The 22,558-nt window shown below is 27.8% G+C and overlaps 1 protein-coding gene across 2 annotated transcripts in view; it reads left to right on the top strand.

Annotated features, from left to right (window-relative positions):
• The window catches only part of LOC142318328 (gamma-glutamyl hydrolase-like), a 61,589-nt gene that overhangs the window by 12,183 nt on the left and 26,848 nt on the right, over positions 1 to 22,558 (top strand). Inside the window, exon 1 of one of the 2 annotated variants that reach the window (XM_075354906.1) lies at positions 13,167 to 13,233. The exons of the other annotated variant lie outside the window; for it this stretch is intronic. The gene's annotated coding sequence lies outside the window, so the exon portion shown is untranslated. Of the gene's footprint in view, positions 1 to 13,166; positions 13,234 to 22,558 lie in introns of those variants that run through there. 2 annotated transcript variants of the gene reach the window in all.

Below are 22,558 nucleotides of genomic sequence, written 5' to 3'. Positions count from 1 at the left end.
CATTCTCTGGACTTCTCCTGCAATAAGTCGGGTAATCGTCATCTGCAGTTTGAGTGTTGCAAACGTACATTCGAGGATACTTTTTGAACATTTTCCATTTATCATGCACGATGATGACCTGTTTAAATCACCACATGGTCCATGACACATATGCTTACAATGTCATATAATAATGGGTCAACATTTTTATCAGGGAGTTCAGCAGACACGATAAGATCAATTTCGTGATGTCGTATTTTAGTTATTAACCATAGCAATATGTGACAGTGAGGTAAGCCTCGTTTTTGCCACTCGGCACTTAGCTCATAGCAGTTGACCGAACCAAATATTTATTTTTTTGTTAATAAGCTATAGGAGTTTTTTCATTTTCAAATGGAAAACTCTGGACATAATATCGTATCTATCAGTAAATCTCTGACCGGTGAATAATGGTGAATCAGTGAAAGATGAGGGAAGTATGACACTAACCCATGTTGTTAGCATTAACATTGGTGTCTTGTTGCACAGTATCTTGAAGATGAATGTAATCATCAGCACGTAATTTTTTTGTTATTACGAATAAAGGCTAATCTTTCACTGATCATTTTGGCTATCATGTAAACCAAATATTGATTAAATAAGTTTCTGCAATAATGTAAAAAATTGTCAATATCATCTCATACCATAAGTCGATAAGCATAAAATAGTATACAGGATACTGTTTTATTTTGTTCATTATTATTTAGCGGAATAGTTAGACAATAACCACCTTCACCCTTCAAAATAATAAGGGGATATGGTAAAGATCATAAGAGCGATGAAGCTTAGATACACGTTGCATTTGACCGTCACGACAACGTAAGATTATATCTCCTAAGTCCTGATCTTCATCGACCAGTAAAACAGAAACTTCATAAGTAGGAACTAATTATAGCGACCCCTATGCTGATTAACAGGTACACGATTAGCAAGAATTTTGATTTAAAATCTTCCCCGTTATCCAAAGATGCGTTGTCTTTATTGCATTTAAACACTTTGATCAAATTATTAGAGTCAACATACTACGGAGGCAGTAAAGCGTTATCTTTTTAACTTTTTTTTTATTGTTGTTTTTAATGTTTTTCGAGATGAAAAAATTTATCTACACACATTCTCAGTTACGCCAAGAACTATAGGTAAAAATTTAGTTGCGATTGATCGGGTAGTTCTTTTGTTTATCCCTAACAAAAAAAACCCTTCATCTTTATATAACAGTATAGATAACCAAACCATTTAAAAATCTTCAAACCAATTTATTAAATTTTGATTGTGAACCCAAAAGGTCTCGGGTTCAAACCTCGGTCAGACCTGGCATCTTTTCTTACGCTACCAATCTCCATCCGGCTATTGGCCATAACTGTTGATACCCTCTATTTCATAAAAAAAATTCTATTGATTAATTTTTAAATATTAAAATTAAAACTTTTCTTTTAAAATTTATTATTTATACTGTAATTGCTTAAGTGATTATGAAGATACTGCTAGATAAATTAATACTAAACATAGTTGATAACTATAGTAGCCTTTTTATATATTCTCTAATGACTTGGAAACTTAATAATTTGCTTCATGTTATAAAACATGCAAAATTACTTTTTTATATGACCGCCCGAAAGGGAGTGTAATATATTTAGGGTGTGTGTTCCACCAATGCAGCTCAATTCTGAACCGATTTAGATGAATAACCCCGCATTAGAATCCTTACGTTACCGGGAGTGTCATAGGCTGTAAAAATATATAAGTTTAAATAAATTTTAAAAGTTATACTATATACAAAGTTGTCACACGCACGCTTTTTTATTATCATTAATTACAAAGCAATGTTTTTTTGGGCAGACGTGTTTTTTAACTTTTAATTGTTACCTTGTTAAAGTCTACTAATATTTTAAATAAAATTAGTAAATTTAAATTTAAAAAAAACTTGAAAAAATTTATTTTGAAATTCCCAAACAAATAGATACTAAAAATTTAAAAAAACGACTCCCAAAAAAAGTTATTAACAAATATTACTCTTCAATATGGGATAATTAAAAAGCGTGCGGGTGGCAATTTTGTATATAATATTTTTAAATAGTATATTTTTTTCTAATTTTTAAAATTATATATATTTATATACCTATGATATTCCCGGTAACGTAAGAATCCTAACGTCATTCATCTAAATCGGTTCAGTCATTGAGCTGCTATGGTGGAACAAACATGCACCACCCTAAATTCATTACACTTCTTTTTGACCAGTTGTGCAAAAATATCATTTATTAGCCCAATTATTTTTTAAATTTTAAGTTTTTTAATTTTTACTGCAAATTAAGAATTACCATATTTTGGTAAATGGTATTTCATTATTTGTTGTCGACGTCTCAAATTGTTGAAATTTTAAAAAGTGTATAATTTTTGTAAGTTTATTTACTTTTTTAAAAACTTATTTTATATCGAAGTAATTTTTATGTACTTTTTATGTTGACTAATAAAATACTAATACCAGTTTTATTATAAGTATTTATTAGTAGTTAAAATTGGACGTTTCTTTAAACATAAAGAAAAAAGCAAATTAGTAAGTGAAAATAATATTTATAATTTATAGTAAACATGTTTTTCTAATGGAAAGCGTGGAGAACTGTACTTAGAATAAAAATATAAGATAATAGTTATAATAAAAATGAAATAATAATAGTAATAAAATAATTATTAACATTACATATTTTAGCAATACAAAGAGAAAATGTATCTAGTGGTACAATTGGTTTTTATTACTGATATAATCCCACACTTAAGACTAGACTATATATTTTACAAGTGGGAGATCTTGTCAAATTATGCTCATATTTTCTTCTACTGTTTAGAAAGTAGGTACAACATATTTCCACTTATTTTTTAAGCGTAACATCTGATTTATTCGCTTTAACAATTTAATACATAAGTAAAAAGAAGATGAGCAGTAGAAAAATTTGTAATCATCTGATAACGAATATACCGTATGCTCGAATTCCATAAAAATTACTGTACAGTTTTTTTTTTTAATAATAAGTTAAAAATAGAAAAAGTAGTATTTAGGAAATAAATCAAACCGCTACCATATAGTAAATTAAAAACAAAAATAATATTTCACTGAGATTGATTATTATGTTCCTAATAATTTATCTAATAATGATATTTATGTTGGTATCATATCACTGAAAGCGGATAGTACACTTATCTTTTAAAACAGTCGGTAGCGTTAATTACTGTTAAATAAAAGGCTGTTCGATTCCAGCAAGGGCAGCATTTTTAATCATTTTATCGAAAAAAAATTTATTTTAGCTAAATAATTATATATTTATATAAACATCGATAATTGTCCCAAAAACTAACTAATTCAAAAAACATATTACACTAAAAATATATTCATTTATTAGCGTACACTAGATTCACATTATATATATATATATATATATATATATATCTGTGTGTGTGTGTGTGTGTGTGTGTGTGTGTGTGTGTGTGTGTGTGTGTGTGTGTGTGTGTGTTTGTGTGTGTGTGTGTGTGTGTGTGCGCACATACACACATAAGATTCGATATTTATGCAGCATTACACATAAACAGTAATGAAAAATACTTTAATTTGTTAATCAAAAACTTTAAATATATTAATTTAAAAAAGAATTATCTCAAAAATAATTAAAGAAAAGCTGATCCTTTTTTTGTCCTGAGACTGTTTTAAATGGTGAACTGTATCTCATTTAAAATTTCAGGAGTATGTTAAAATGTTTTTTTACTGATTTAGACGATGAAAATTTTTAGAAAAACACTTCTTACACCAGAAAGATAAATAGTTTTTTCGATAAATAAACAATTTTGAAAATTAATGAAGTGTTCAAATACAATTTCTGATATTAGGATCTCTAAATGAGAAATAATTTTATGTACTTCCTCAATATTAAACAATATTATTGAAAATTTTTCTTCTTTGCAAATCGTTATATATCCAATGTCATTCTCAGCAGTCAAAAAATATTTATTTTACTTACTGGAAAACGGTGAAGATGTTCAAATGATATAAATATGCACAGGCATATGTAAAAAATAGTAAACGTATTATCCTCAATTTGCTCTTTTGCAGTTGGGTAAAAAAATAGAAAAAATCTAATATGTAAAATAAACAAGTGAAGCATCTTCTAATAAAACAGAAGGTACTTACTTTCAGTTCAGTTAAAATCGAGGTATCCTATTTTTTATACCGATGAAAATATACGTATTTATCTCTAAACCGCAGAGGAGAGAGACACATAAGGAGCGGATCCAGTAGTATTCCCATCACTCTGGTGATAATAATAAAAAACCCATGGAAAATACGGACTGAATTTTCAACGCTGGCCACCTGTGCCAGCGAATGGTTACACATTTTGGATAACCTCTTATAAATGGATGGAATGAGATGATACATAAACCTGCCCATAAGAGCAGTGTTTCATCTTTTCTGCCGTGATTCAATCATTTTCGTAAAGGAAATTTATATTTAATCATATCTTCTCCGTATTCAATAAATTTTAATCGGACAATAATTAATTATGAAAATATATATTTTTCTATTTAACCTATAGAGGTAAGTACCAGTATCAGTACCCAAAAGTAAGTACCACTTACTTTTGCGTTAATGCTGCTATCTTCTGGTTTTAGGAAACGTAATATTAGTCACAATTCATTCCCGGAATATTAATAATAATCATATTAATAAGAGACAATATTTCATGTCAGACTTATTAGGCTAGCAGAGGTGAACGGTTTTTTATTATCTTCTTCACTGAGTTAACAGATTGTTAAACGTACAACGCCAAACACACGAAACTTAGTTTAGCTAATTAGTATCTCCTACACGTCAGATGCCTTAACACACAGTGTTCCACGAAAAAACGGTGAAATTTTCAGGACTTATTCTGTTGGTGAAAATAATGAAAAAAGTTCACATAAGAACTAAGTAGAAATAATAAAGTTCACAAGAACTTTAGGTACAAATATAATAATACGATTTTGTCTACTTTACGATTTTTATAAATTTTTACGATTTTATTTTTGCTTATTTTGTCGATTTTATCAATTTTGTTTATTTTTCTTAAATAAAAAACTGATTTTTAAACGTTTTTATTAACTTTTTATTGGTGTATTTACATTAATTTTCTTAAAATTAAATTTTCTACATGTTATGTTTCTAAATCTTCCGCATTTATTAGTCATTCTACAAAGCTATTGTATTATAAACTTAAAAAAAAAACTTCTTTTTCGACACCGAATTTTGTGTTTTACGTCAGATATCTTAAAAACTACTGAAGTTACAGTTCTGGGACTTGTTTTATTTTATTTACCGCTCAATTTACATAAGAAATTACCAACGTTACTTCTAAGTTTGGAACCCAAAAATTACAGTAGGGCTTCTTTTTATTACAAGAGCTGAAATCCAGGCAAAATTTTTCGCTAGCCGTAACTGGAAAACAAAGCGTTTCCCAATGTATGTTTATATGAACTTTTTTCATTATTTTCAGCAGTAGAATATATCTTGAAAGTTTCTCCGTTTTTTCGTGGGCACTCTGTATATGTCACAGCCAAATGAGACTGAAACAGACAGTTTAAAACGACAAATTAAAATAACCCTTTCTGGTATGAACAGTAAAATTCTCTACCTGAAATCAACTTGGAAAAAAGATGTACATAGTACGGTTTGAAGACCCTGCCACTTTCTATCTACTGAGTTATTTTACGATTTATTTTATACTTTAACACTTCTTTTTTTTTCAGAAAGTGAATTTCCTACTCCTACTGTTATAAATTACAAAGAAAGACTAATGTCTTTCTTTGCAATTTTTATATGATTGAAGATAGCAAAAATTTCCACTTTGATTCCTGATACATATTGCCAAATCTTTTTTGAAAATATTTATACAATTATCCAGTTTAATCATCCAACTACTACAGAATATTCTGTAGTTACTATTGTAACTATCATAAATGACAATAATTATTTGTATTATTCTTAACCATATTCTAAAAATTCTGTTAGAAATAATATTTAATTTTCAAATTATTTTTATTTCATTAAAACTATTTATTTTTTTATAGTGTTTACTCAGTATTTATCAAACTGATTGTATAACAATTGAAATTACCATCCAGTTTTAGAGTATTAATCATCCAGTTTTATACAATTATCTAGTTATTAATATTTAAGGTAAAGTAGGCACTGGATTTTTGTGAACAAAATATTTTAAATCTGTCAAAAAGAGCTTTTTTTTATTACTGTCAAACAAACTTCAAATTATTCGAACTGATGTAAAAGTGGGAAGTAATATTATAATTTCAACGTTTTTTAATGTTTTTTTAATCTTAAGTATATTTACTGCTATTTAGGGGTTAAAATATTGATTCCATGCTTTGAAGATATAAACTTTATATTTATTCTAATTTCTATTATTGTTTTAACTAGAGTTAAAATCTGTTTTAATTTATGGTTTGGGAATTTAAAAAATGTGCAGCAATCTCAACGTAAGTCAAATATATTTTTCGACTAATATTGCAACTATATTACATACTAATATTGCAACTCCCAGTCACTTTACAAGGGGGCCTTTAAAAACAGAGCCATCTGCAAACTCCGTTGAAAAAGAGCTGCAAATATTTCACGTTACTTCTTAAAGAATCATTTAAACATCCAATAAAATTCATATCATAAACATACGTATTCAGAAAGAGGATGAAATCTTTGCTGTAGAGGCATGAAGGAAAATAACGGCAATCTGAGTTGAAGGTTACAGTGGCTCGGTCAGATTTTTTAAGAGTTAACTCTATACTTTTGATTATAACTATCGTAAATGACAATAATTATTTGTATTATTCTTAACAATATTCTAGAAATTCTGTTAAAAATAATCGTTTTACGGTGTTCTGAAAATAATATTTAATTTTCAAATTATTTTTATTTCATTAAAACTATTTATTTTTTTTATAGTGTTTACTCAATATTTATCAAAATGATTGTGTAACAATTGAAATTACCATCCAGTTTTAGAGTTAAAAGTAATTTTTTTGTAAACTATTATTGAGCGTTTTCTTTTCTTCCAATTTATTATATTTTAAATAATTAACATTTTTGAAAATTCTAATATTTTATCTCCTCATTTAAAAAACTATTTTAAAACTCATTTAACAAAACTATTTTCTCATTATTTTAAAATGAATGAAACAATAAAATAAAATATCCAACGCAATGTGAAACTGTTTTTAAGGAAAATTCTTACTTCAAAAATGACACTCCGTCAAATAAAATTACGTCCAGTATTTAATATCGAAAAATCACTGTTAAGACAAACATTTATGAATACTTTTGAAGAAATATAGCCTGAGATGTTAAATCGATGGGTTGTGTACAATTTTATATTTATAATACTGTTTTATAAATTATCATCTCAACAAATTTTAAATATAGTTTTATTTGGCAGTAGAAGACAACCAGTACGTATATAATAACAATTAAGTAGTTCAAAAAATTTATTTAAAATTTTGTATAAGATTCATAATTAATGATTATTTAATTTATATATTTATGAAACAACTAATCACTGATAGGCAGCTTTTTAAAGACATTTGATCAGTCGTAATAACTAAAGAAATGAAATAATTAGACGTGTGAAAATCCATAGAAAATTGTTTAAAATTGGAAATTTTCTTAATGTTAGATCAGGCTTCTCGAAAAATTTATATCGTGACATTATAATCTGTAGTAACAGAAGACTTTATAAAAATATGTTTTTTACGTGTTAAGCTTCTTTTTAGATGAAAAATGATTGTATTTCCAGGGATAATTCCTTTTCCTTCACAATAATAAACGGCTTATATTTCTATAGGGTTAAGGTGACCAAAACATATAGCAATAACCTCTAGCATAAATCTAAAAGGCTATAATTTAAGCTTAAACCTATAGCCTTTTTTTGTAGTCGAAACTGTCACCAGGAAACGGTAATTTAAAAGGAAGTCAAATTTTTTTAAAAGTAAAATGTATTGGAATGTAGCGGACAAAAATGAATAAAAATACAAACATTAATGGCAAAATAGAACGGGCGAGAGCAAAATTTAAGCTAGTGCTCGAAGACTAATTGATTCCTTGGACGAAGAAACCGCATTTCAGAAGTCTGTGTACGATTCCTTTCGAGCCTTGTCAGCACTGATGATTCACAGGCATACAGCAAGAGAATCTCCTCCTGGTTTTGTACCGTTTCAATAAAACTTTCCTACGAGTCTTGTTTTTAAACGTTGAACGAATTGTTAACGTATGGATAATGATTTATTGAATTATCCTCGTTATCTACTTAGGTACGACCACGACCAGATATCTGAAATGTGGTATATACACTAGAGGAGTATCCTCGATGAGAATAACCCTGGATTTAACCTGTCATTTTCTATAGAAAGTCATTACTTTTACTTCTAATAAAGATACTTGAGCGTTGGAGAGGAACGTAACAGGATAAAACTCATGCATCTCATCTCTTTGTACTTTCGTTATAATAAATAAAATATAATTTTACTAATAGTATAATATACTTCAAAATATTATTTAAGCAAGTTCCATTTAAATAAATAAAATAACTTCCATTATTTATATAAATATATATATATATATATATATATATATTCTTTTTTGGTAGATTGTTTTGTGTATAATAGCTAACAATTAAAATGAATGAATATATCTCAAGTTTTATAAAAAAAAATTCGAAATATAGTAATACAATCGTATGCAAATTTCTTTGTTTCATTGCGTAAGCTGTTGACGCCATCTCAAGTGAAATTTGTCTTTTCGGTAAACGAAACACACTTGTAGAGTTGTCAATGTGTATTCCACCATTTGCAGGAGTCCAACCAAAGCGGACCGTCTCCTAGGTGTAGGTGTTGAACTGGCTGTTTATAGTAAGGATAAAACTTGTTTTGTTTAAGTGTTTTCCAAACCATCGAATGCGAAACTCCGATCCGCTTAGAAATATGTCGTGTTCTGAAACCTAGACTGCACTAAACTGCATCGATAATAATTTCACCAATAACATCATCGTGTTGGACAGATCGTTCATACATAGTACGAAAACTAGGTAGGGAATCTGTCTCCCGAAGATTGCAAAACGTTGGCACTAACTGTTTTGTGATCTGGAATCCTGCGATTCGGAAAACGTATGCTACTGCAGCAGCTGTAGCATTACAATTACATACCACCAAAATGCAGCGTATTCCTCTGTTGTAATTAAGTACTTGAATGACAAACCGATCAGATTCAAACTAAAATTCAGAGAAAACCTTCGCTAACGACATCACAGTTCACATTACCCGATATACTTAATGTACCTTACAAAATGATTGATGAACACTAACTTAGACAATAATTTAAACTCTAATACATTATTGCGCATTGTTGATCAGCTGCTGTTATTTTATCGGCAACGATGAAACAATAATTTTTAAAATGATTTGTTGTATTTCTGTCATAAAAATATTATTATCTTTTATTTTGTAATTGTTTTATATTTTCCGGTTTTTTACATTTTTTAATAGCAATCTTTAATAGTACATTTTGTTTTTACAAATTTTTGACATCACCAAAAAAGAATGAAGTTTTAGTTTGCATTAAATAAGTCCTGTTCTGACAAATGTAGTATTGTACTCTTTCTAAATAAAATTCCAAATTTTCTAACTTTCCATTGTTTTATTCAACTTTCCTTACAATATTTTGTTAAGAATTAAATTCTCTACAAGTTTTATTTCAAATTTTACGTGTTTATTACCCATTTAGCAAAGTTATTTTACGTCAAACTTAAAAAAACAGGGATTTTTACCCCAATTTATGGGTTTTCATCTCAGATTCCTCAAAAGCTACTGCAGATGCGGTTCTGGAATTTATTTTATTCAATTTTTCAGGAAAAGATCTATAAGAAATCGCTAATTCAGCCCCTTAATTAACGTCTTAAAAATTTCACCTAGTACCGAGTAAGACCTCATTTCACCGAGAAGTTAAAATCCGAGCGAAATCTCTCACTAGCCATAAATCGCAAACAAAATATTTTAGGACATTCGTTTAGATGATGAACTCTTCCCATTATTTTCACAAGTAGAATAGCTTATGAAAGTCTCAGGACAACACTTCATGATATAATCTGTATATATACTGCAATTTACATGATATACATTTATATACTGCAATTTACATTAAAATAAGCAAAACATCATTAATAAACATTGTCAAAGTAATTATCTTTTGTTTATCTGTTACACTACATTATAAGTTAAGCAAATCTCTGCACACAATAACTCCTTTAGAGGTATTTAGAGTACCGTATGGTACAACCTCAACGTCGATAAGTCCAATCTTCTTTGCTTTTAATAATTGAGACGACTGTAAGTCGTTAAAAGTCTCAACAAATAATCCCGTCGCAGACTTCCTTGTATCCTTAACCGGCCTTCCAGCTGCTTCGGTGATGCCACGAACTATCACGAAAGGGTTGATCTTAGAAAATTCACCGTCATTTTTCTTTATTATTAAATACTTAGGAATAGGTTTTCCACTCTTAGGTCGAAGCATGGTTTGATCCTTCCTTTCTAGACCTATAAACTCTTCCTTATAGTTACGTTCTTCATTCTCTTTGCTACCGAAGAAAGGAATTCTCCAGAACGAGGGTTTTTACGTGGACTCTCTACCATGGAAGTTGTGAAACCTGTTGTTTCCATGGTCCTATGAATTGTCAGTCAATATGTCACAATGTGCGTGCGAAGAGACGGTTGGGTGTGCCCCAATCAATGATCCTGCCTGGGTTCCCCCAGTCAACCGCCTCCCACAAATTTAACACGGGCCGGGGAGTCAGGTACTGCCTGACCCACGATACCGACATCCCAGGGCTCACACGTAGCAATAAGGGCTCAGTTACCCTCACCCATGGGATAATCCCTGCCAAAGGCCGAAGTATCTAACTAACACTGGGTGGCGCAAGACTTCGGCAAAGCAAGCTCGCACCAGCCCACGCTCAACCCGGCTCCACAACCGAGAAGGGGGATGGGCACTCCTCGTCTGCACTCGACCCAGCATCGGCAAACATATCACGGTCATGCCTCCCACTCCCGCTGCAAACTGCGAAACCGAGAAGCATAACCGCAAGCAGCTCGGATAGCTCGTGACCGCCAATCCCGTACTCCAAACAGAGTTCCTGAGAAAGACCATTTCCCCGTTGGCCGACATAAGTGCAGATACCGAAGTACTATGTCGTTGCCTGCCCCGAACGTGTGCATAGATGTTGTTGCACGGACGTGGGGTTGGATTTTTCCGGTGTTTATTATTATTATTATTATGGGGGAATTACAGTATTGGTATGAATTGGAATCGCTTTTCAAATAAAAAATTATTCAATGAACAAATTGTATCGTTAATATTAGTGGCAATAGCACTTATTCAGTATACGTAAGTTATAGAGAGATAATCTCATAAAAAATAGAATACTCGTTTTTACACAATCTATACATTGATGTCACTTAACTCTAGACCATAGGTTGCAAAATTTTGCAATAAATAAAATCTTTATTTCTTGTGTAAGATCGATCTATTATTTGTCAATCTGTACTTCAGTATTTTTTATTTATTAATTGTTGATTAAATAAGTAGTTTATTTAGATCAGTGCATATATAATATACATTATATAAATAATGTCAGTCGTGGGTAATTAGTTGTAGGTTCCACACAAAAAAAAAGTTGCCCATAATAGTACATTTTCTAAAATGATCCAAGGAAACAAATGCAAAACGTTAGTCAAAATCAATGTATGTAATAATTAAATAATGTCAAATATTGTAGTAATTAATGCATGAGAATGATTTATGGATTAACAGTAAAGCAAGATTTTATATGACAATACTATTAAAATCTGTATAAAACATAACCGTTTACAAGCAAGGTGTTATGGAGATTATTTGAGGGCGATAAATGAAGGTGCAAAAAATATAGGTTGTGTTTAGTGAATATTATTTAACTCTCACTGAAAAAATTAATATTGGATCTGTTAAAGAAAATCTTTAAATCTTATTTTAAACAGATTAGTGGGAAGATTTTTTTGTAAGAATGGCAACGAAAGCATATTAAAGCCCATTCTTGTACGTTGCAGAATTATGATGTGATACGCGAGTATAGTTCGGCTTTCTGTTCTGATAGTAGTGGACACTTACTTTTTTGAAAAATTAGTTTTCGTTTTTTTGGGAAAGGAAGCATACTGGCAATTATAATTTCATTAATAAATTGTAATTTTCTATTATTTCATAATAATAACTAAGCATACGTTATAGATAAATTTAAAAAAGCAATAAAGAGTCTATTTTAAAAAAAATAATAATAAATTGTATTTCATTAAAATCATTCTGATTCTGAAAATAACAAGATTGTTTCCCCAAACAATCCGTAATCTGTTGATTTTGCAGCTAATTATGTTAATTTTGTTTGTTGTAATTCACTTTCAATTTAACAGGATGTATTACACATGAGACAAAGTGGCTTTTCATAAGTTTTACGTATTTTGTTTTAGTTTGTGATTTTAAATAACGTTCTATACACAATGAGTGAGTCAAAATCTTTAAATGTGATGAGGGACAATTTTTTCGCAATGCAATGCAAGAAGAAAAAGCCGACTTATGAGACGGATTCAAAAATAAATATTAAATAATGTATCGGTCTGCTAGTTTATTATCTGCAGTATATTTTGTTGCTTTAATGCTATATAAAACTGAAATAAAAACATTAAAAAATTAATATTCTCTTTTAATAATTCTTTTTAATTTTATATTCGGTAAATAATTTTATATTCTTTTAAATATCGGTATTTTTTATTATTTTTTTAAGCTTGATTTACTTAAATTATTTTTTCTATATTCTTAACAAATATGTATAAATTTATAACGTACGAGTTTATTCAAACTGACAGTATACAGTATATTGAAATATACTGACAGCATATTTCATCATACTGGGAAACAGAAGAGAATAAAATTTCTCTGATCAAGTAAAACGATTGCTGACCAGGGTAGATTGGCAGCCATGTGTTACCATGGATATAGTGCGTTATAAAGTAGATGCGATGTTTTCTTCTACTCAGTACACAGCGGTCATCGCCCAGGAACGGAAGTTGTACAAGAAGCCTAAACGTGACACGCACACTACACCCTCTAATGTAAGTACTCTCTAGACGACTTTCACTTAAATAAGATATTATTTCAAGATTTTTTTCCAAATCAAAATAATTTTTTTATTGTAAAACACTATATATATATTTTTTTTTTATGATCCGAAGATTTGATACTATCGGTGTAAATAATTTATACCTGTGGTTAAATATAGTTGATTTTAGGGATAATTTTGTTTGAAACTACAAGGGATAGAAGATAAATAAATACATATATTAGATTTTTTCTTATTTAAAATTTTAGGATAAGTTTTTTTTTCTTTTTAAAACTAGTATTCTTAATAAAATATAATTAAAAGTAATGTTTAATAATAAAAATAGGTATCATAATAATTTTAAGTTATTATAAATAATATCTCTGATTTGAAGTATGTTATATTGATTTTGTTTTTTAAATATACATATTTAGAACTATCTGATACTATCTTCCAAATGTGTACACCTAAACCTAAAAAAATGAATATATTAATTTGAGGGAAGCAGATTTTACATTCCTCTACTGAAGGATCATTGTCCTTTACTAGATACTTATTATTTTTACTTTATTCTAATTAGCTTACACTTTCTCAGTGTACACATATTTCCAAATTTATAATATATCATTGTTTTAGATTTTGTTACCATTAGATCATTTGCAGTTCACTGGTCCATTGTATTGTTACTCACTTAAAGAACAAGTTAGGAAATTGCGAAAAAATTTTGGTGTACTCATACTACCTTTATTTAAAATACTGATTGCTTCTTTAAAATCAAACTCTGAATTGCATATCGTTAGAAACGTATTATTTTATTTTCGAGTTTATGTCAACGCAAAGTATTAAACCAAAGTATTAACCAATTGTTAAAAGTACTTAAAACTTAGAGATATTCAATATTTTGTAAATGTATACTCTAAGAGGAGGAAAAACAATACAATTGTGTAGTAATGAGAATATATATTTTCTTGTAATGAAACATCAGAAAATAAACATATAAAAAAAAATGTTTCATATCCTTTTACTAAATAACGGTATTTATTAATTAGAATTAAAAAACAAAACAATTATCCAGCGTTATAAAAAATAAATAATAAATAATTCTGACTTTATTATAAAAATTAATAAACAATTCATGAGTTTAAAATATTATATGCATGAAAAACTATTTTACTTATTTCAAAAATAATTTCAGCAGTTAAGTAAAACAGCATACCATATCTATAGAGTTTTTTTTTATTTTTACGGGCTGCATCAATAAACTATTTATAGTTTTATTTATTTTCCTGGGTGACATAAAATCAAACGCTTTCTGCTTATCATAGTTTTTTAATTACAGAAGTTACATAAAGTACTCTTATTTACAGTAATACAAAATTATAATAATTTTTACACTTTCATACTTTATTAATCAGTAACTGTTTATCTGATACGTTAAAACATCACAGCCTGTTCCTTAATCTAGTTCTTAATATTAAATAAATTAACGTTATGTTTAGGGAGTTGGGTAGAATACTAAGTTTTATATTCTATAATCTTTTTAAAGGATATTTTTACTTTTTTGACGACAATTAGATACATTTTTAATGGTATAAATTTGAAAAAAGTAGTTACAATAAAATTCATTTTTAGTAGGTAAATTAAAATAGTTAATATTTATAAAATTATAAGTACGGTTTACCTTGAATAATATTAAATAATATTTTGTATAAATATGAAAAATACTATTATAATTTTTGTATTTGTTTCTATATTATTATTTATAATCATTATAAAAACATTATAAATTTATTACTGTAATAAATTATCATTATATAAAAACATATAAAAAAATTTGGATGTTGTTCTTTATTATTCTCTCAATCAAATCATCAAAAATTCTAAGTAGTCTTGCTTCATATTAAAAATCTTACTCCAATTATTCACAAATAAATTAAAATAATAATTATTTTTTACTATTTTGTAATTTATTCTTAATCCTATTAATTTTCCAATGTATAACTGCAATGCAGGTAATAAACTGTGATAAAAACTGACAGTGATGATAGATATTTTATAAAATTAAAAAGAAACACCAGTAGATATATTATTTTTTAATGATTATTATTGAAAAGTATAGATAAATAGTAAATCTGTAACCACTAAATGTTACCGTGTTCAATAAAATGTAGTTTAAAACAATGTTAAATATTTAAAAAAATTCCACTTAAAAGTCAAAAGAATTATAAAGATATCTTCAATAAATACAGACGCTATGTAACTACAATTACTATTGATTTAGTATAAAAATTAAAACTGGTTATGATTTTCTGTGGTTTGATTTTCGGTGGAAAGAATAAAAGACATTTTGTTACTTCAATGTCCTCTACGATCCCCTTCATTTTTTATTCACCCTATTAAATATTTCTTCAACTGAAAACAATCTTTATCGATTTCAACAAGGCTCTTAATTTTACTTGCGTTGAAATTGTTTCTTAAAAAAAATTGTGAACTTAGAAACACAGTTGCCGATCTCTGTGGTGGAGTGGTAGCATCTCGGCCTTTCATTCGGAGGTGGGTTCGAATCCCGGTCAAGCATGGTATTTTTAATATGCTAACAATTTCTATTTTCGTACTCCCACTTAGAAGCTTCTTTGCAAGCTTTTGTTGTGAATTAATTCATCAGTAAAAAGATAAATAAAAAATTATTTAACAGTATTACCGTATATTGTTCGTATGTTGTTTTTTTAATTTATTAAAATCATTAAGAAAACTTTCCATCAGCTGATAGTGGCATGTTTGTTTTGATCTCCTCAAATTTTTGCTAAAATCATGTTATGTTATATTAAATACCCTATTGTTTGAAATTCTGCAAATATGTGAGTAAATAGTTATTAAATACATATATTACCTCAATGTCTGAACATTATTTCGAAGTAGTATTTAAAAAAATTATAAATTATTAGATGAAAAATCTGAAAGATATGATCTGGATATAGCTTTAAACTAATTATCAGGTTTTAAATGATTTCTTTATTTTACTTCAGTCACAAGAAATCCATGAAAATTTGTTCACCTATTGATATCATTTAGGTCATTTTATCGTTAAAACGATCAAAGTGGCGTTGGAGGAGGATCATATGATACTTAATACAAACTATTCTAATTTAAAAAAAATAAAAATAAGACGACCCAAATAAAAACGGAATAATTATAAATGCGATTTACATTTTATGAAAAAAAAAGACAAATAAATTTTATGAACTTCTTATGGTATATTATGTTGAGGTAGATAACTCAGTTACTGTGAAAAAAATTCTTAAAAAGCCCATAATACTGGTGGAATAACTGATAGCGTTCAATTAAGTTAATTATTGGTAAACTGTAGCTGCTAAGATCGACCATAAAGTAAAAATCGTTAATAATAAAGAATTGCGTTTTTTTTGGTTGCATTAAAATACTCGTAAATCAGAAACTAATAGATGTAATTCGCAAACGTAATTTTATCGGTCACAACGAAAAAGATAAGCGTGTCCGCAGAGTGGTTTTAATAAAACTTCCATTGCTCTACTCCTCCGTTTCTGAGAAAAGATGAGATAATAAAAATTGGTCATAAAATTCGGGGGAGGGGCATAAAATTGACAATGTACTACTAAAAAAAAAAAAAAAAAAAACCATTCAATATTTTTTTATAAACATAGACCCGCAAGGGAATAAGAAAAATATATTTATTCTAAAGTATATTAATCAGTAAATTAATGTACATCAGTACATTAATCAATAGTAAACAGAGTAATCTGTTAAATATTAACTTTGTAAGTTTGGAATAATTATTAAATTCTGGCCTTGGTGAAATATATCCATTTCATGAAATTTAGAGGACAAAAATAATTCATATTCAATAGTTGCCTATTGGTTTATAGAAATATAAACTAGTATTTCTTTACACTTTTTTTTTATCAACTTAAGTTTTTCTTTAAGATAATTTATTTTCGGTTGTGTGTGTGTGTGTGTGAAGAAAAACGTGGGTACGTATATAATTACAAAATTTCTGGATTGTTGTCATTGTTGTTTTATTTATTAACAGTACAACATTTAAATAAATCTCTATCACGTATGAAATAAATAAGAAGCTCGTTGTCTAAAAGAGTAACAGTACCTTTGTATTAATACAGAAAAAGCATTTGTATAAAATTAATTTTAGAAAATTCAACATTAGATAAAATAGATTAGTTTCTCAGTGACGATGATAATAAAAATAAAATATATAATAAAAATAATATGCTGTGGCACGACTATATATTTGGCGGTTTACACTTTGTGAGTTGTAATTTATTTATTTCAATATATAAATTATCAGTACATTTTGTTTTATCGAATATTAATTATTTTTATTTAAATTTTAAAGGATAATTTATGGTTTATATTATATATATATGTATATATATATAATAGATATAGATATATTTATGGTTATATTATATTACTTATACTCAACTGTACATTTTATTTTAAAATATGGTAATAATGAAACTCTAACCACAAGTGAGATCACATTCTAGTGCATAATTTTGAAGACAAATTCTTTATACGGAAGAAAGATCAAGTTTTATTTAAAAAAAAAAAAAAAAAAAAAAAAAAAAAATGGTAGTAATAAGTAAGGGAATGTTAAGGACGGTTGTTAACTATGATAGCAGGAATGAATTAAAATGTCAAATTCAACTACAAATAAATTTGCAGTCCCATAACGTATAATACACAATTGAAGGAATAATGAAATAAGTTTCTTATAATTGATAAATAAATATACTTTGCTGCACGTTTTTTTTTTAAATACCAATAATCGATTAAAATAATTTGTTAAGTTTTAAGAATTTTATCCTACCAGCAGCATATATCAACTTATTCAAATTAATTAAAATTTCTTTAATAACTGATTTATTCTTTCTTTTATGTCTTTGAGTACTTTTGCAGACAGCTATACTTCTAGAAAACGCCTTCAAAGGTGTAAAAATGTAATAAACAGAAATATATATATATGGTGATCAAATACGTAAAAAACAGCAATGAAAATATATTACGTTATGACTGGCTTAAGGAAATAATAAATTTAATTTTAAATTATCCAAAATTAGTTATTTATATTTTAAAATATTTAAATACGCTACCAAACTGTTTTGTTACATATCCTTCTGGTGTCAATAGCAGCACAGAGATTCATTTTATTTTAATGACTCAGATGCAACACTCTAAATACTCTGCTACTAAAAAAAAAGAAGTTTGGAGACAGTAGATATTCGTGTAGTAGATCGGTTATGCGAAATTGCTCAATGGAAGAAGTAAGAAAAAATTGAAAAAAGCTATTAAGTGGAAAGAAATTTAATTAATTTTAATATATATTGTATTGTTGTATTCCTGAATACTGCTGTGCTGCTAGAGTACAGGGAAAAATGCGATAAAAATGTTGAGAAACCACATTTATATTGAAGAAGTATGACATTTTGATTTTTTAAGTTTTTTGAAGAGTTTTACCCATTAACAAATAATTTTATTTAAAAAAAAACTAACTAAGAAATATTTACCTAGAATTTTTCAACGCCAGCCTCCGTGGCGCGACTGGTAGCGTCTCGGCCTTTCATCCGGATGTCCCGGGTTCGAAGCCTGATCAAGCATGGCATTTTCACACGTTACAAAAATTATCATTCATCTCATCTTCTGAAGTAATACCTAACGGTGGTCCCGGAGAATTAATAAAAATAAAATAAATTTCAACAAATTTCGATTTCCATAAGATATTCACCGGTTAATTTTCTCCTTATAAATGATATTTAAAGATTGCAACATTTATAAAAAAAGTACTAAAAACACTAAGGTATACAATAACGGTTGACCGTTTTGTATACTAAGGTATACAAAATAATATTTTGTACCATTATCTTTGTTTACAAATTACAATTTTTTTTATTTTGTTATTGGGGGTTGATGGTGTCCCTAGCGGTTTTCACAAAAATTGTTTGTAAATAAACAAAATAATGATGATTTTTGCAATAAAAAAAATAGTGATGATTTTTGCAATATAATAGTGTCATTTTTTGTAGGAACATTTTTAAAGAGGAAAATAGAACCCGTTTCTAATAGGAAGAAAACAGTACTCCAGGCATATTTTTTTATCTGGTACGTAACATTTATACGACTATACGTTAACAGTGAAGTTTTTATCGAAATTTAATAACTATTTTTTTTTTGTTTACGGAAGAACAAACGAAACTTTTGTGGTCTGTATATTCTCAGAGTTTTTTATCACAATTTTTTTTTTTTTTTTGACTGAACAAAAACCCGTCTTTATGTAATAAGAATAAATTTCTTTTTTATATGCGAAAATTTGCATCTCTATTTTCTTGTTACTCTACATCATACAGAGTTTTTCATCTTAATCGCCCCAGACGAATTTCTCATAATCCATGAACAATATAAAAAAACCACACAAACAAAAGTTACTCAGACTGGAAGGGGACACCTCATGTTGACCTTGAATTTAACCTTGAACTTGACTTTGACCGTTATTTTAAGGTTAACATGATTTTTTTCAAATGGAATGACCTATTTTTGATCCCACCAATGAAAAGATCTGAAAATTTTAAATTGAAATGTGTAGTAACACATATGACCTTGGTCCTTTTTTGAAGGTCATACGGCTAACAATCAGAGGTAGTGTTATACGATAGTATAAAGTCATTTTTATACGCTGCACAGTTTGCTAGATAAATGGCCTGGAATAAATGTATTCCAGGAATATTGTATTGATTTATGTTTTGTTGTATAAATAAAAGATAATAATAATTAAACTATTCCGTTTAGTAAACTTCTGTATACTGGTTACAATTGTTAATTTCGAGCTTACGGTGTAAAATATTCAGTTTTTATTATTGGATTATTTTGTGAATAATCAAAAATGAAAAAGAAACAATCATACAGGAAAAAGAAAAATAACATGAAGAAATTTATCTCAAAAAAACGACAAGAAGATGAATATGTGGAAAAAAATGTTAAGACCAAGGAAATAATAAAAAATATTAAGAGAGATGATGAATATAAAGAGGGATAAAATTTGAAAACTAGAGAAAGTGTACTCAAATTAAGATCAGAAGAATTATAGCAAACCAAAGGGCGACTAAATGATTGGCAACAAAAAATAAATAAACGAAGTGATGATCACCTCCAACTTACGGAGAGTATTGTCCGACAATATCAGAGGAGTAATGAACTAAAAGACAAGAATTTTTGCAATTTATTAAAGATCGGGCATGAAAGTCACTTGTATGTATAGTTCTTCTGAGGGTCTATTTTTCAGTCACTCTGTAGTTAACGTTAATGCAGATAAAATTAAACAGATATTCCAGAATAATTAAATAAAATTAAACAGAAATTAAACTAGAAAACCCAAACATAAATCTATTCTAAATTATAATTTTCAATTAATATTAAATAATCAGATGTTTCACCAAATCTATGACATACACACATGCCTATTAAATTACATACACACATTTTTAAAAGTACGTAAAATGTTATTTCACCGATAACTTATGATTTTTTCCATATTTTTTATTATTATTGAATAATTATTTATTGTAAAGATTTTTTATAATCAAAGGGTTAATAATTATTAATATATCAATATAGTTAAATTAAAAAAAGTTAAAAAAATAAATTAAAAAAAAAAGGGAGATGAAGTCTGATTTGAACCGATGTCCCTTTCCTTATAAGATCCAAATTTTTCATTAATTAAAATTTCATTTGGCTATAACTCTGAAACCAAGTAAGTACCACTTAAAATATATCGTTGAAAACCCCTCAATGAGGGTTTATTACTGCAGTTAAGAAAAAGCCCAAAATCCAAACTTTTGTACTTTTTTTGGACACTTTCGGTAGAGTCGATTGCAATCAAAAGGGGAGGTGCATATCCAAATGTTACAACAGACCTAAATCCAAAATTTCAACATTCTACGGCTAATCTTTGAGTTATACGAGATACGCACATACATACGTACGTACAGACGTCAAGCCAAATTAGTCAAAATGGATTCAGGAATTGTCAAAATGGATATTTCCGTTGAAATCTGAAACCGAAATTATTCGTAATCACAATACTTCCTTTACTTCGTACAAGGAACTAATAGCTAAATTTGTTTTCTTACAGAACATAAAATATTACACATTAGTAAAGTCAAACATGAGAATGAATTACTGTATCTTGTGATGCGGAAATTGTATTTCAAATAATTCAGGGAAAAAACATTATATCAATAATGTTTTGATATAATCATTAATTAATTAACTCCTCACACAATTAGATTAGGCTTTTTTACAATAAAAATGATCTGTTTTAATATAGAACATAAATATAATATCACAAAGATGTAAAAAGGACTTAGTAGGAAAAGAGGATAAGAGAGGAAGAGAAAGGCTTCAAAATATGCGAAAAAATTATGTTTACAGCAATTATTGGCTAAATTCTGTTACTTGCAAAATAACCTTGGTCTTATAATCAAAATGTCCACTAGAAGTCTGTAATGAAAATAAAAATAATCTTAAGTTATATTTTAAGCCTAGGAATATAAAAAAGATTAGTAGAAAATACAAATATTTAGAGCAAAGTTCCCATTAAATATGAAAGAACAACATCTCCGATCTTTCTGTGTATGTGTGTGTGTGTGTGTACACATAAATGAAACAGTGCATGTTGTTATAATGTATGTTATGAATTTAAATTTTTTTTCAACTTTGGTTTTTAAAGAAAAAACATATAAAAATAATTCTCCATCATCTTTCTGTTTCAAAATGTTTTTGTTTCATAAGCTCAAAAATTTCAAGCTGATAATAACTACAAAATTAATAAATTTAAAAAATATTTACTTCACTTTTTTATAACTTTTCAAATACTATGACAAGTATTTATTTATTTATTTTTTTAAATTAATTCGCTGAATAAGATTGAAGCTTATATATGGAAATATAATATAAAATTTTGTAATTTGTAAAAAATGCCATGTTTAGTTAGGAGTAGATGTTTTAGTTAGGAGTAGAACTCAAAACCTTATGAATTCGAAATCAATGAAGTACTGATTTTTACTGGTTAAAATTCAAAATCAGTAATTTACTAACCTCAATGAACTTAAAAAACAAGTTCATCGAAAAAATTGTGAAGTTCATTTAGTAACTCATATAAAATTAAAACTAAAATTAGAATGTGAAACATTAATCCAAGCGAGAAAACCCAAACACATGAAAAACTGCAATAATAATAAAATAATTTTGTTGTGGTAAGGTTATAAATATTCTGCGGTTGTCAAAGAAAA

This window comes from Lycorma delicatula, chromosome 1, assembly GCF_047948215.1.
Source record: "Lycorma delicatula isolate Av1 chromosome 1, ASM4794821v1, whole genome shotgun sequence".
Classification (NCBI taxonomy): Eukaryota; Metazoa; Arthropoda; class Insecta; order Hemiptera; family Fulgoridae; genus Lycorma; species Lycorma delicatula.
The sequence above is the reverse complement of the archived record's forward strand: the minus strand, read 5'-3'. Positions and strand labels throughout refer to the sequence as shown.